This window comes from Stenella coeruleoalba, assembly GCF_951394435.1.
Source record: "Stenella coeruleoalba genome assembly, chromosome: 4".
Lineage (NCBI taxonomy): Eukaryota > Metazoa > Chordata > Mammalia > Artiodactyla > Delphinidae > Stenella > Stenella coeruleoalba.
In genome coordinates, this window is record NC_137149.1 from 86528005 (window position 1) to 86541062 (window position 13058).

The following is a 13058-nucleotide window of genomic DNA, read 5'->3' on the forward strand; positions in this document are numbered from 1 at the left end:
AATATATTTTTGGACGATAGCTGTCATTTATAACTCTGCAGGTTTGTGAATCACAGTGCCCCTGAGCTCCCTTCTTCAACTCACTTTCTTGTGAGTTGGCCGCAACACCGCAGGATTGCTTCAGGCCCTAGTGTGGTTCCGGCATGGCACACTGAACCTTTGGTTAATTCCTCTTCCTGGTGGGAAATGAGAGTTAAATTTGCCCGTCCAGACACCTCCAGCTAGTCTCTCATTGGTTCCGCCTATTTCTGTTCATCTTCTGCAGAAATTGCAAACTGGGCCAAACAGGAGGTTAAAGGCACTGACTCTCCAACTGGAGAGAGTGTTAGTAAAGCGTCTGGAATGTTGCACCCGAGTACCAGGGGACGAAAACTGAGACACATTTGAACACGTTTCCCGATCACACGTTGGATCATACTCTGGGTTCCACATGCATGTTTTAGATGAAGGAAGAATCCCTTAAACCTGGAGAGTTGAAACCCATGGAATGGGTACCATGCAATATGACTCCAAAGGGTCTGCATTTGCTCACTGAACCTCAGCAATCCTATCACTACTGCGCAATGCCGCTGTACACACGCTTGATTCTCTCTCGGAGACATATAAATCCATAGGTTTTAAGATTCTTACTAGTCATGTGTATTCTTAGGCGTTTAATATGGGGTGTTGAGTCCACTTCGTTGAGCAAGGAGTAGCTCTTGTCTATTACATGTTTGGCTTATGGAACGATATCTGTGCCAATTTCAAACTCCAGTTTCATGCAGCACCCCGACTCACCTTTCCCCTTAAGCAAGCATAAGTTGGTTTTCTACATTTGAGACCCTGTTCTGTTTTGTAATTCAGTTCCTGTGTAGCCAAGTTTACATTCCGTGTATTAGTGATATCTTATGATGTTTCTTTTTCTGTGTGAGTTATTTCACTTAGAATCATCATACCTGAATCCACTCATTATGCTGCTATGGGCCTGATGACATAGATTTCATTGCTGAGTGATATTGCATTGTACGTAAGTACCACAACTTCTTTATCCATTTTTCGCTTTCTGTGAAATTGAACTTGTACCGTAAACGAGGTTCTTGTAAACAGAGCCGTCCCAAACTTTGGGGTGGCTGTGTCTTTTTGATTTTAATTTCCCTTAGCTATAGGACCATAAGTGGAAGTGCCCTAAGCTCTGTTGCTTTGTTTTTTAGGTGTTTCAGGAAACACCATACACTTCTCCAGAGTGGCTGTTGGCAATTTACATGCTGCCCATCAGCATAAGAAGGCTCCCAGTTCTCCATGGCCTGTCCTGCCTTTCTGGATTTTACACTTTTTTCAGATGGCCCTTTTGACCGGGGGGCAGTGAGACTTCATTGTAGTGCAGATTTCCTTTGTAAGCTTGCTTGGTTGACCAAAAAGTGCGAATGCGTTTTTTCCTGAATATATTCAGGAAAAAACACATATGCACTTTTTGGCCAAGTGAATCATTGTGGACGTTCTGCCTCTTTTCCTATGCTTTACATGCAATTCCAGTCTACCGCCTGAAATCGGTTTCCTGCAATTCTGCCCCGCTTTCAAGTCCTCTTGTCAGAATTACTTCAATGTATTTTTGGACGATAGCTGTCATTTATAACTCTGCAGGTTTGTGAATTACAGTGCCCCTGAGCTCCTTTCTTCAACTCGCTTTCTTGTGAGCTGGCCGTAACACTGCAGGATTGCTTCAGGCCCTAGTGTGGTTCCGGCATGGCACGCTGAGCCTTTGGTTAATTCCGCTTCCTGGTGGGAAATGAGAGTTAAATTTGCCCGTCCAGACACCTCCAGCTAGTCTCTCATTGGTTCTCCCTATTCCTGTTCATTTTCCGCAGAAATTGCAAACTGGGCCAAACAGGAGGTTAAAGGCACTGACTCTCCAAGTGGGGAGAGTGTTACTAAATCGTCTGGAATGTTGCACCCGAGTACCAGGGGATGAAAAATGAGACACATTTGAACACGTTTCCCGATCACACGGTGGATCATACTCTGGGTTCCACATGCATGTTTTAGCTGAAGGAAGAATCCCTTAAACCTGGAGATTTGAGACCCATGGAATGGGTACCATGCAATATGACTTCAAAGGGTCTGCATTTGCTCACCGAACCTCACCAATCCTATCACTTCTGCGTTTATGCCGCTGTACACGTGCTTGATTCTCTTTTGGAGACATATAAATCCAGAGGTTTTAAGATTCTTACTAGTCAGGTATATTCTTAGGCGTTTAATATGGGGTGTTGAGTCCACTTCGTTGAGCAAGGAGTAGCTCTTGTCTATTACATATTTGGCTTATACAATGATATCTGTGCTAGTTTCAATCTCTGGCTTTATGCAGCACCCCAACTCACCTTTCCCCTTAAGCAAGCATAAGTTGGTTTTCTACATTTGAGACCCTGTTCTGTTTTGTATTTCAGTTCCTGTGTAGCCAAGTTTACATTCCATGTAGTAGTGATATCTTCTGATGTTTCTTTTTCTGTGTGACTTATTTCACTTAGAATCACCGTACCTGAATCCACTCATTATGCTGCTATGGGCCAGATGACATAGATTTCATTGCTGAGTGATATTGCATTGTAAGTAAGTACCACAACATCTTTATCCATTTTTCGCTTTCTGCGATTTTGAACTTGTACCGTAAACGAGGTTCTTGTCAAAAGAGCCGTCCCAAACTTTGGGGTGGCTGTGTCTTTTTGATTTTAATTTCCCTAAACTATAGGACCGTAAGTGGAAGTGCCCTAGGCTCTGTTGCTTTGTTTTTTAGATGTTTCAGGAAACACCATACACTTCTCCAGAGTGGCTGTTGGCAATTTACATCCCGCCCATCAGCATAACAAGGCTCCCAGTTCTCCATGGCCTGTCCTGCCTTTCTGGATTTTACACTTTTTTCAGATGGCCCTTTTGACCGGGGGGGGGCAGTGAGACTTCATTGTAGTGCAGATTTCCTTTGTAAGCTTGCTTGGTTGGCCAAAAAGGGCGTATGCGTTTTTTCCTGAATATATTCAGGAAAAAACGCATACGCCCTTTTTGGCCAAGTGCATCATTGTGGACGTTCTGCCTCTTTTCCTATGCTTTCAATGCAATTCCAGTCTACCTCCTGAAATCGGTTTCCTGCAATTCTGCCCCGCTTTCAAGTCCTCTTGGCAGCCTTACTTCAATATATTTTTGGACGATAGCTGTCATTTATAACTCTGCAGGTTTGTGAATCACAGTGCCCCTGAGCTCCCTTCTTCAACTCACTTTCTTGTGAGTTGGCCGCAACACCGCAGGATTGCTTCAGGCCCTAGTGTGGTTCCGGCATGGCACACTGAACCTTTGGTTAATTCCTCTTCCTGGTGGGAAATGAGAGTTAAATTTGCCCGTCCAGACACCTCCAGCTAGTCTCTCATTGGTTCCGCCTATTTCTGTTCATCTTCTGCAGAAATTGCAAACTGGGCCAAACAGGAGGTTAAAGGCACTGACTCTCCAACTGGAGAGAGTGTTAGTAAAGCGTCTGGAATGTTGCACCCGAGTACCAGGGGACGAAAACTGAGACACATTTGAACACGTTTCCCGATCACACGTTGGATCATACTCTGGGTTCCACATGCATGTTTTAGATGAAGGAAGAATCCCTTAAACCTGGAGAGTTGAAACCCATGGAATGGGTACCATGCAATATGACTCCAAAGGGTCTGCATTTGCTCACTGAACCTCAGCAATCCTATCACTACTGCGCAATGCCGCTGTACACACGCTTGATTCTCTCTCGGAGACATATAAATCCATAGGTTTTAAGATTCTTACTAGTCATGTGTATTCTTAGGCGTTTAATATGGGGTGTTGAGTCCACTTCGTTGAGCAAGGAGTAGCTCTTGTCTATTACATGTTTGGCTTATGGAACGATATCTGTGCCAATTTCAAACTCCAGTTTCATGCAGCACCCCGACTCACCTTTCCCCTTAAGCAAGCATAAGTTGGTTTTCTACATTTGAGACCCTGTTCTGTTTTGTAATTCAGTTCCTGTGTAGCCAAGTTTACATTCCGTGTATTAGTGATATCTTATGATGTTTCTTTTTCTGTGTGAGTTATTTCACTTAGAATCATCATACCTGAATCCACTCATTATGCTGCTATGGGCCTGATGACATAGATTTCATTGCTGAGTGATATTGCATTGTACGTAAGTACCACAACTTCTTTATCCATTTTTCGCTTTCTGCGAAATTGAACTTGTACCGTAAACGAGGTTCTTGTAAACAGAGCCGTCCCAAACTTTGGGGTGGCTGTGTCTTTTTGATTTTAATTTCCCTTAGCTATAGGACCATAAGTGGAAGTGCCCTAAGCTCTGTTGCTTTGTTTTTTAGGTGTTTCAGGAAACACCATACACTTCTCCAGAGTGGCTGTTGGCAATTTACATGCTGCCCATCAGCATAAGAAGGCTCCCAGTTCTCCATGGCCTGTCCTGCCTTTCTGGATTTTACACTTTTTTCAGATGGCCCTTTTGACCGGGGGGCAGTGAGACTTCATTGTAGTGCAGATTTCCTTTGTAAGCTTGCTTGGTTGACCAAAAAGTGCGAATGCGTTTTTTCCTGAATATATTCAGGAAAAAACACATATGCACTTTTTGGCCAAGTGAATCATTGTGGACGTTCTGCCTCTTTTCCTATGCTTTACATGCAATTCCAGTCTACCGCCTGAAATCGGTTTCCTGCAATTCTGCCCCGCTTTCAAGTCCTCTTGTCAGAATTACTTCAATGTATTTTTGGACGATAGCTGTCATTTATAACTCTGCAGGTTTGTGAATTACAGTGCCCCTGAGCTCCTTTCTTCAACTCGCTTTCTTGTGAGCTGGCCGTAACACTGCAGGATTGCTTCAGGCCCTAGTGTGGTTCCGGCATGGCACGCTGAGCCTTTGGTTAATTCCGCTTCCTGGTGGGAAATGAGAGTTAAATTTGCCCGTCCAGACACCTCCAGCTAGTCTCTCATTGGTTCTCCCTATTCCTGTTCATTTTCCGCAGAAATTGCAAACTGGGCCAAACAGGAGGTTAAAGGCACTGACTCTCCAAGTGGGGAGAGTGTTACTAAATCGTCTGGAATGTTGCACCCGAGTACCAGGGGATGAAAAATGAGACACATTTGAACACGTTTCCCGATCACACGGTGGATCATACTCTGGGTTCCACATGCATGTTTTAGCTGAAGGAAGAATCCCTTAAACCTGGAGATTTGAGACCCATGGAATGGGTACCATGCAATATGACTTCAAAGGGTCTGCATTTGCTCACCGAACCTCACCAATCCTATCACTTCTGCGTTTATGCCGCTGTACACGTGCTTGATTCTCTTCCGGAGACATATAAATCGAGAGGTTTTAAGATTCTTACTAGTCAGGTATATTCTTAGGCGTTTAATATGGGGTGTTGAGTCCACTTCGTTGAGCAAGGAGTAGCTCTTGTCTATTACATATTTGGCTTATGCAATGATATCTGTGCTAGTTTCAATCTCTGGCTTTATGCAGCACCCCAACTCACCTTTCCCCTTAAGCAAGCATAAGTTGGTTTTCTACATTTGAGACCCTGTTCTGTTTTGTATTTCAGTTCCTGTGTAGCCAAGTTTACATTCCATGTAGTAGTGATATCTTCTGATGTTTCTTTTTCTGTGTGACTTATTTCACTTAGAATCACCGTACCTGAATCCACTCATTATGCTGCTATGGGCCAGATGACATAGATTTCATTGCTGAGTGATATTGCATTGTAAGTAAGTACCACAACTTCTTTATCCATTTTTCGCTTTCTGCGATTTTGAACTTGTACCATAAACGAGGTTCTTGTCAACAGAGCCGTCCCAAACTTTGGGGTGGCTGTGTCTTTTTGATTTTAATTTCCCTAAACTATAGGACCGTAAGTGGAAGTGCCCTAGGCTCTGTTGCTTTGTTTTTTAGATGTTTCAGGAAACACCATACACTTCTCCAGAGTGGCTGTTGGCAATTTACATCCCGCCCATCAGCATAACAAGGCTCCCAGTTCTCCATGGCATGTCCTGCCTTTCTATATTTTACACTTTTTTCAGATGGCCCTTTTGACAGGGGGGCAGTGAGACTTCATTGTAGTGCAGATTTCCTTTGTAAGCTTGCTTGGTTGGCCAAAAAGGACGTATGCGTTTTTTCCTGAATATATTCAGGAAAAAACGCATACGCCCTTTTTGGCCAAGTGCATCATTGTAAACGTTCTGCCTCTTTTCCTATGCTTTACATGCAATTCCAGTCTACCTCCTGAAATCGGTTTCCTGCAATTCTGCCCCGCTTTCAAGTCCTCTTGGCAGCCTTACTTCAATATATTTTTGGACGATAGCTGTCATTTATAACTCTGAAGGTTTGTGAATTACAGTGCCCCTGAGCTCCTTTCTTCAACTCGCTTTCTTGTGAGGTGGCCGCAACACCACAGGATGGCTTCAGGCCCTAATCTTGTTCTGGCACGGCACGCTGAGCCTTTGGTTAATTCCTCTTCCTGGTGGGAAATGAGGGTTAAATTTGCCCGTCCAGACACCTCCAGCTAGTCTCTCATTGGTTCTCCCTATTCCTGTTCATTTTCCGCAGAAATTGCAAACTGGGCCAAACAGGAGGTTAAAGGCACTGACTCTCCAAGTGGGGAGAGTGTTAGTAAAGCGTCTGGAATGTTGCACCCGAGAACCAGGGGACAAAAACTGAGACACATTTGAACACGTTTCCCGATCACACGGTGGATCATACTCTGGGTTCCACATGCATGTTTTAGCTGAAGGAAGAATCCCTTAAACCTGGAGAGTTGAGACCCATGGAATGGGTACCATGCAATATGACTTCAAAGGGTCTGCAATTGCTCACCTTACCTCACCAATCCTATGACTGCTGCACTTATGCCACTGTACACACGCTTGATTCTCTTTCAGAGACATATAAATCCATAGGTTTTAAGATTCTTACTAGTCATGAATATAATTAGGCGTTTAATATGGGGTGTTGTGTCCACTTCGTTGAACAAGGAGTAGCTCTTGTCTATTACATATTTGGCTTATGGAACGGTATCTGTGCTAATTTCAATCTCTGGTTTTATGCAGCACCCCAACTCACCTTTCCCCTTAAGCAAGCATAAGTTGGTTTTCTACATTTGAGACCCTGTTCTGTTTTGTAATTCAGTTCCTCTGTAGCCAAGTTTACATACCGTGTAGAAGTGATATCTTATGATGTTTCTTTTTCTCTGTGACTTATTTCACTTAGAATCATCGTACCTGAATCCTCTCATTATGCTGCTACGGGCCTGATGACATAGATTTCATTGCTGAGTGATATTGCATTGTACGTAAGTAGCACAACTTCTTTATCCATTTTTCGCTTTCTGTGATATTGAACTTGTACCGTAAACGAGGTTCTTGTAAACAGAGCCGTCCCAAACTTTGGGGTGGCTGTGTCTTTTTGATTTTAATTTCCTTAAGCTATAGGACCATAAGTGAAAGTGCCCTAGGCTCTGTTGCTTTGTTTTTTAGATGTTTCAGGAAACACCATACTCTTCTCCAGAGTGGCTGTTGGCAATTTACATGCCGCCCATCAGCATAACAAGGCTCCCAGTTCTCCATGGCCTGTCCTGCCTTTCTGGATTTTACACTTTTTTCAGATGGCCCTTTTGACCGGGGGGCAGTGAGACTTCATTGTAGTGCAGATTTCCTTTGCAAGCTTGCTTGGTTGGCCAAATAGGGCATATGCGCTTTTTCCTGAATAAATTTAGAAAAAACGCATACGTCCTTTTTGGCCAAGTGCCTCCTTGTGGACGTTCTGCCTCTTTTCCTATGCTTTAAATGCAATTCCAGTCTACCTCCTGAAATCAGTTTCCTGCAATTCTGCCCCGCTTTCAAGTCCTCTTGGGATGCTTACTTCAACATATTTTTGGACGATACCTTTCATTTATAACTCTGCAGGTTTGTGAATAACAGTGCCCCTGAGCTCCTTTCTTCAACTCGCTTTCTTGTGAGATGGCCGCAAAACCGCAGGATTGCTTCAGGCCCTAGTGTGGTTCCAGCACGGCACACTGAGCCTTTGGTTAATTCCTCTTCCTGTTGGGAAATGAGAGTTAAATTTGCCCGTCCAGACACCTCCAGCTAGTCTCTCATTGGTTCTCCTTATTCCTGTTCATCTTACGCAGAAATTGCAAACTGGGCCAAACAGGAGGTTAAAGGCACTGACTCTCCAAGTGGGTAGAGTGTTAGTAAAGCGTCTGGAATGTTGCACCTGAGTACCAGGGGACAAAAACTGAGGCACATTTGAACACGTTTCCCGATCACACGGTGGATCATACTCTGGGTTCCACATGCATGTTTTAGCTGAAGGAAGAATACCTTAAACTTGGGTAGTTGAAACCCGTGTAATGGGTACCATGCAATATGACTTCAAAGGGTCTTCATTTGCTCACCGAACCTCTCCAATCCTATCACTGCTGCGTTTATGCCCCTGTACACATGCTTGATTCTCTTTTGGAGACATAGCAATCCATAGGTTTTAAGATACTTACTAGTCAGGTTCATTCTTAGGCGTTTAATATGGGGTGTTGAGTCCATTTCGTGGAGCAAGGAGTAGCTCTTGTCTATTCCATATTTGGCTTAAGGAACTTTATCTGTGCTCATTTCAATCTCTGGTTTTATGCAGCACCCCAACTCACCTTTCCCCTTAAGCAAGCATAAGTTGGTTTTCTAAATTTGAGACCCTGTTCTGTTCTGTAATTCAGTTCCTGTATAGCCAAGTTTCCATTCCGTGTATTACTGATATCTTATGATGTTTCTTTTTCTGTGTGACTTATTTCTGTTAGAATCACCATACCTGAATCCACTCATTGTGCTGCTAAGGGCCTGATGACATAGATTTCATTGCTGAGTGATATTGCTTTGTAAGTAAATACCACAACTTCTTTATCCATTTTTCACTTTCTGCGATGTTGAACTTGTACTGTAAACGAGGTTCTTGTAAACAGAGGTGTCGCAGACTTTGGGGTGGCTGTGTCTTTTTGATTTTAATTTCCCTAAGCTATAGGACCATAAGTGGAAGTGCCCTAGGCTCTGTTGCTTTGTTTTTTAGATGTTTCAGGAAACACCATACACTTCTCCCGAGTGTCTGTTGGCAATTTACATCCCGCCCATCAGCATAACAAGACTCCCAGTTCTCCATGGCCTGTCCTGCCTTTCTGGATTTTACACTTTTTTCAGATGGCCCTTTTGACCAGGGGGAAGTGAGACTTCATTGTAGTGCAGATTTCCTTTGGAAGCTTGCTTGGTTGGCCAAAAAGGCCGTATGCGTTTTTTCCTGAATATATTCAGGAAAAAACGCATACGCCCTTTTTGGCCAAGTGCATCATTGTGGACGTTCTGCCTCTCTTCCTATGCTTGAAATGCAATTACAGTCTACCTCCTGAAATCGGTTTCCTGCAATTCTGCCCCGCTTTCAAGTCCTCTTGGCAGCCTTACTTCAGTATATTTTTGGATGATAGCTGTCATTTATAACTCTGCAGGTTTGTGAATTACAGTGCCCCTGAGCTCCTTTCTTCAACTCGCTTTCTTTTGAGCTGGCCGCAACACCGCAGGATGGCTTCAGGCCCTAATCTGGTTCCGGCACGGCCCGCTGAGCCTTTGGTTATTTCCTCTTCCTGGTGGGAAATGAGGGTTAAATTTGCCCGTCCAGACACCTCCAGCTAGTCTCTCATTGGTTCTCCCTATTCCTGTTCATTTTCCGCAGAAATTGCAAACTGGGCCAAACAGGAGGTTAAAGGCACTGACTCTCCAAGTGGGGAGAGTGTTAGTAAAGCGTCTGGAATGTTGCACCCGAGAACCAGGGGACAAAAACTGAGACACATTTGAACACGTTTCCCGATCACACGGTGGATCATACTCTGGGTTCCACATGCATGTTTTAGCTGAAGGAAGAATCCCTTAAACCTGGAGAGTTGAGACCCATGGAATGGGTACCATGCAATATGACTTCAAAGGGTCTGCAATTGCTCACCTTACCTCACCAATCCTATGACTGCTGCACTTATGCCACTGTACACACGCTTGATTCTCTTTCAGAGACATATAAATCCATAGGTTTTAAGATTCTTACTAGTCATGAATATAATTAGGCGTTTAATATGGGGTGTTGAGTCCACTTCGTTGAACAAGGAGTAGCTCTTGTCTATTACATATTTGGCTTATGGAACGGTATCTGTGCTAATTTCAATCTCTGGTTTTATGCAGCACCCCAACTCACCTTTCCCCTTAAGCAAGCATAAGTTGGTTTTCTACATTTGAGACCCTGTTCTGTTTTGTAATTCAGTTCCTCTGTAGCCAAGTTTACATACCGTGTAGAAGTGATATCTTATGATGTTTCTTTTTCTCTGTGACTTATTTCACTTAGAATCATCGTACCTGAATCCTCTCATTATGCTGCTATGGGCCTGATGACATAGATTTCATTGCTGAGTGATATTGCATTGTACGTAAGTAGCACAACTTCTTTATCCATTTTTCGCTTTCTGTGATATTGAACTTGTACCGTAAACGAGGTTCTTGTAAACAGAGCCGTCCCAAACTTTGGGGTGGCTGTGTCTTTTTGATTTTAATTTCCTTAAGCTATAGGACCATAAGTGGAAGTGCCCTAGGCTCTGTTGCTTTGTTTTTTAGATGTTTCAGGAAACACCATACTCTTCTCCAGAGTGGCTGTTGGCAATTTACATGCCGCCCATCAGCATAACAAGGCTCCCAGTTCTCCATGGCCTGTCCTGCCTTTCTGGATTTTACACTTTTTTCAGATGGCCCTTTTGACCGGGGGGCAGTGAGACTTCATTGTAGTGCAGATTTCCTTTGCAAGCTTGCTTGGTTGGCCAAATAGGGCATATGCGCTTTTTCCTGAATAAATTTAGAAAAAACGCATACGTCCTTTTTGGCCAAGTGCCTCCTTGTGGACGTTCTGCCTCTTTTCCTATGCTTTAAATGCAATTCCAGTCTACCTCCTGAAATCAGTTTCCTGCAATTCTGCCCCGCTTTCAAGTCCTCTTGGGATGCTTACTTCAACATATTTTTGGACGATACCTTTCATTTATAACTCTGCAGGTTTGTGAATAACAGTGCCCCTGAGCTCCTTTCTTCAACTCGCTTTCTTGTGAGATGGCCGCAAAACCGCAGGATTGCTTCAGGCCCTAGTGTGGTTCCAGCACGGCACACTGAGCCTTTGGTTAATTCCTCTTCCTGTTGGGAAATGAGAGTTAAATTTGCCCGTCCAGACACCTCCAGCTAGTCTCTCATTGGTTCTCCTTATTCCTGTTCATCTTACGCAGAAATTGCAAACTGGGCCAAACAGGAGGTTAAAGGCACTGACTCTCCAAGTGGGTAGAGTGTTAGTAAAGCGTCTGGAATGTTGCACCTGAGTACCAGGGGACAAAAACTGAGGCACATTTGAACACGTTTCCCGATCACACGGTGGATCATACTCTGGGTTCCACATGCATGTTTTAGCTGAAGGAAGAATACCTTAAACTTGGGTAGTTGAAACCCGTGTAATGGGTACCATGCAATATGACTTCAAAGGGTCTTCATTTGCTCACCGAACCTCTCCAATCCTATCACTGCTGCGTTTATGCCCCTGTACACATGCTTGATTCTCTTTTGGAGACATAGCAATCCATAGGTTTTAAGATACTTACTAGTCAGGTTCATTCTTAGGCGTTTAATATGGGGTGTTGAGTCCATTTCGTGGAGCAAGGAGTAGCTCTTGTCTATTCCATATTTGGCTTAAGGAACTTTATCTGTGCTCATTTCAATCTCTGGTTTTATGCAGCACCCCAACTCACCTTTCCCCTTAAGCAAGCATAAGTTGGTTTTCTAAATTTGAGACCCTGTTCTGTTCTGTAATTCAGTTCCTGTATAGCCAAGTTTCCATTCCGTGTATTACTGATATCTTATGATGTTTCTTTTTCTGTGTGACTTATTTCTGTTAGAATCACCATACCTGAATCCACTCATTGTGCTGCTAAGGGCCTGATGACATAGATTTCATTGCTGAGTGATATTGCTTTGTAAGTAAATACCACAACTTCTTTATCCATTTTTCACTTTCTGCGATGTTGAACTTGTACTGTAAACGAGGTTCTTGTAAACAGAGCCGTCCCAAACTTTGGGGTGGCTGTGTCTTTTTGATTTTAATTTCCTTAAGCTATAGGACCATAAGTGGAAGTGCCCTAGGCTCTGTTGCTTTGTTTTTTAGATGTTTCAGGAAACACCATACTCTTCTCCAGAGTGGCTGTTGGCAATTTACATGCCGCCCATCAGCATAACAAGGCTCCCAGTTCTCCATGGCCTGTCCTGCCTTTCTGGATTTTACACTTTTTTCAGATGGCCCTTTTGACCGGGGGGCAGTGAGACTTCATTGTAGTGCAGATTTCCTTTGCAAGCTTGCTTGGTTGGCCAAATAGGGCATATGCGCTTTTTCCTGAATAAATTTAGAAAAAACGCATACGTCCTTTTTGGCCAAGTGCCTCCTTGTGGACGTTCTGCCTCTTTTCCTATGCTTTAAATGCAATTCCAGTCTACCTCCTGAAATCAGTTTCCTGCAATTCTGCCCCGCTTTCAAGTCCTCTTGGGATGCTTACTTCAACATATTTTTGGACGATACCTTTCATTTATAACTCTGCAGGTTTGTGAATAACAGTGCCCCTGAGCTCCTTTCTTCAACTCGCTTTCTTGTGAGATGGCCGCAAAACCGCAGGATTGCTTCAGGCCCTAGTGTGGTTCCAGCACGGCACACTGAGCCTTTGGTTAATTCCTCTTCCTGTTGGGAAATGAGAGTTAAATTTGCCCGTCCAGACACCTCCAGCTAGTCTCTCATTGGTTCTCCTTATTCCTGTTCATCTTACGCAGAAATTGCAAACTGGGCCAAACAGGAGGTTAAAGGCACTGACTCTCCAAGTGGGTAGAGTGTTAGTAAAGCGTCTGGAATGTTGCACCTGAGTACCAGGGGACAAAAACTGAGGCACATTTGAACACGTTTCCCGATCACACGGTGGATCATACTC

General features: G+C 43.7%; 1 long non-coding RNA gene across 3 annotated transcripts in view; it reads left to right on the forward strand.

Annotated features, from left to right (window-relative positions):
* The first annotated feature begins 4075 nt into the window (after window positions 1-4075).
* The window catches only part of LOC307185334, a 3778167-nt gene continuing 3769184 nt past the window's right edge, over window positions 4076-13058 (forward strand). For all 3 annotated transcript variants that reach the window (XR_013827964.1, XR_013827965.1, XR_013827990.1), the window contains exon 1: window positions 4076-4172. This is a non-coding gene — a long non-coding RNA (uncharacterized lncRNA). The remainder of the gene's footprint in view (window positions 4173-13058) is intronic.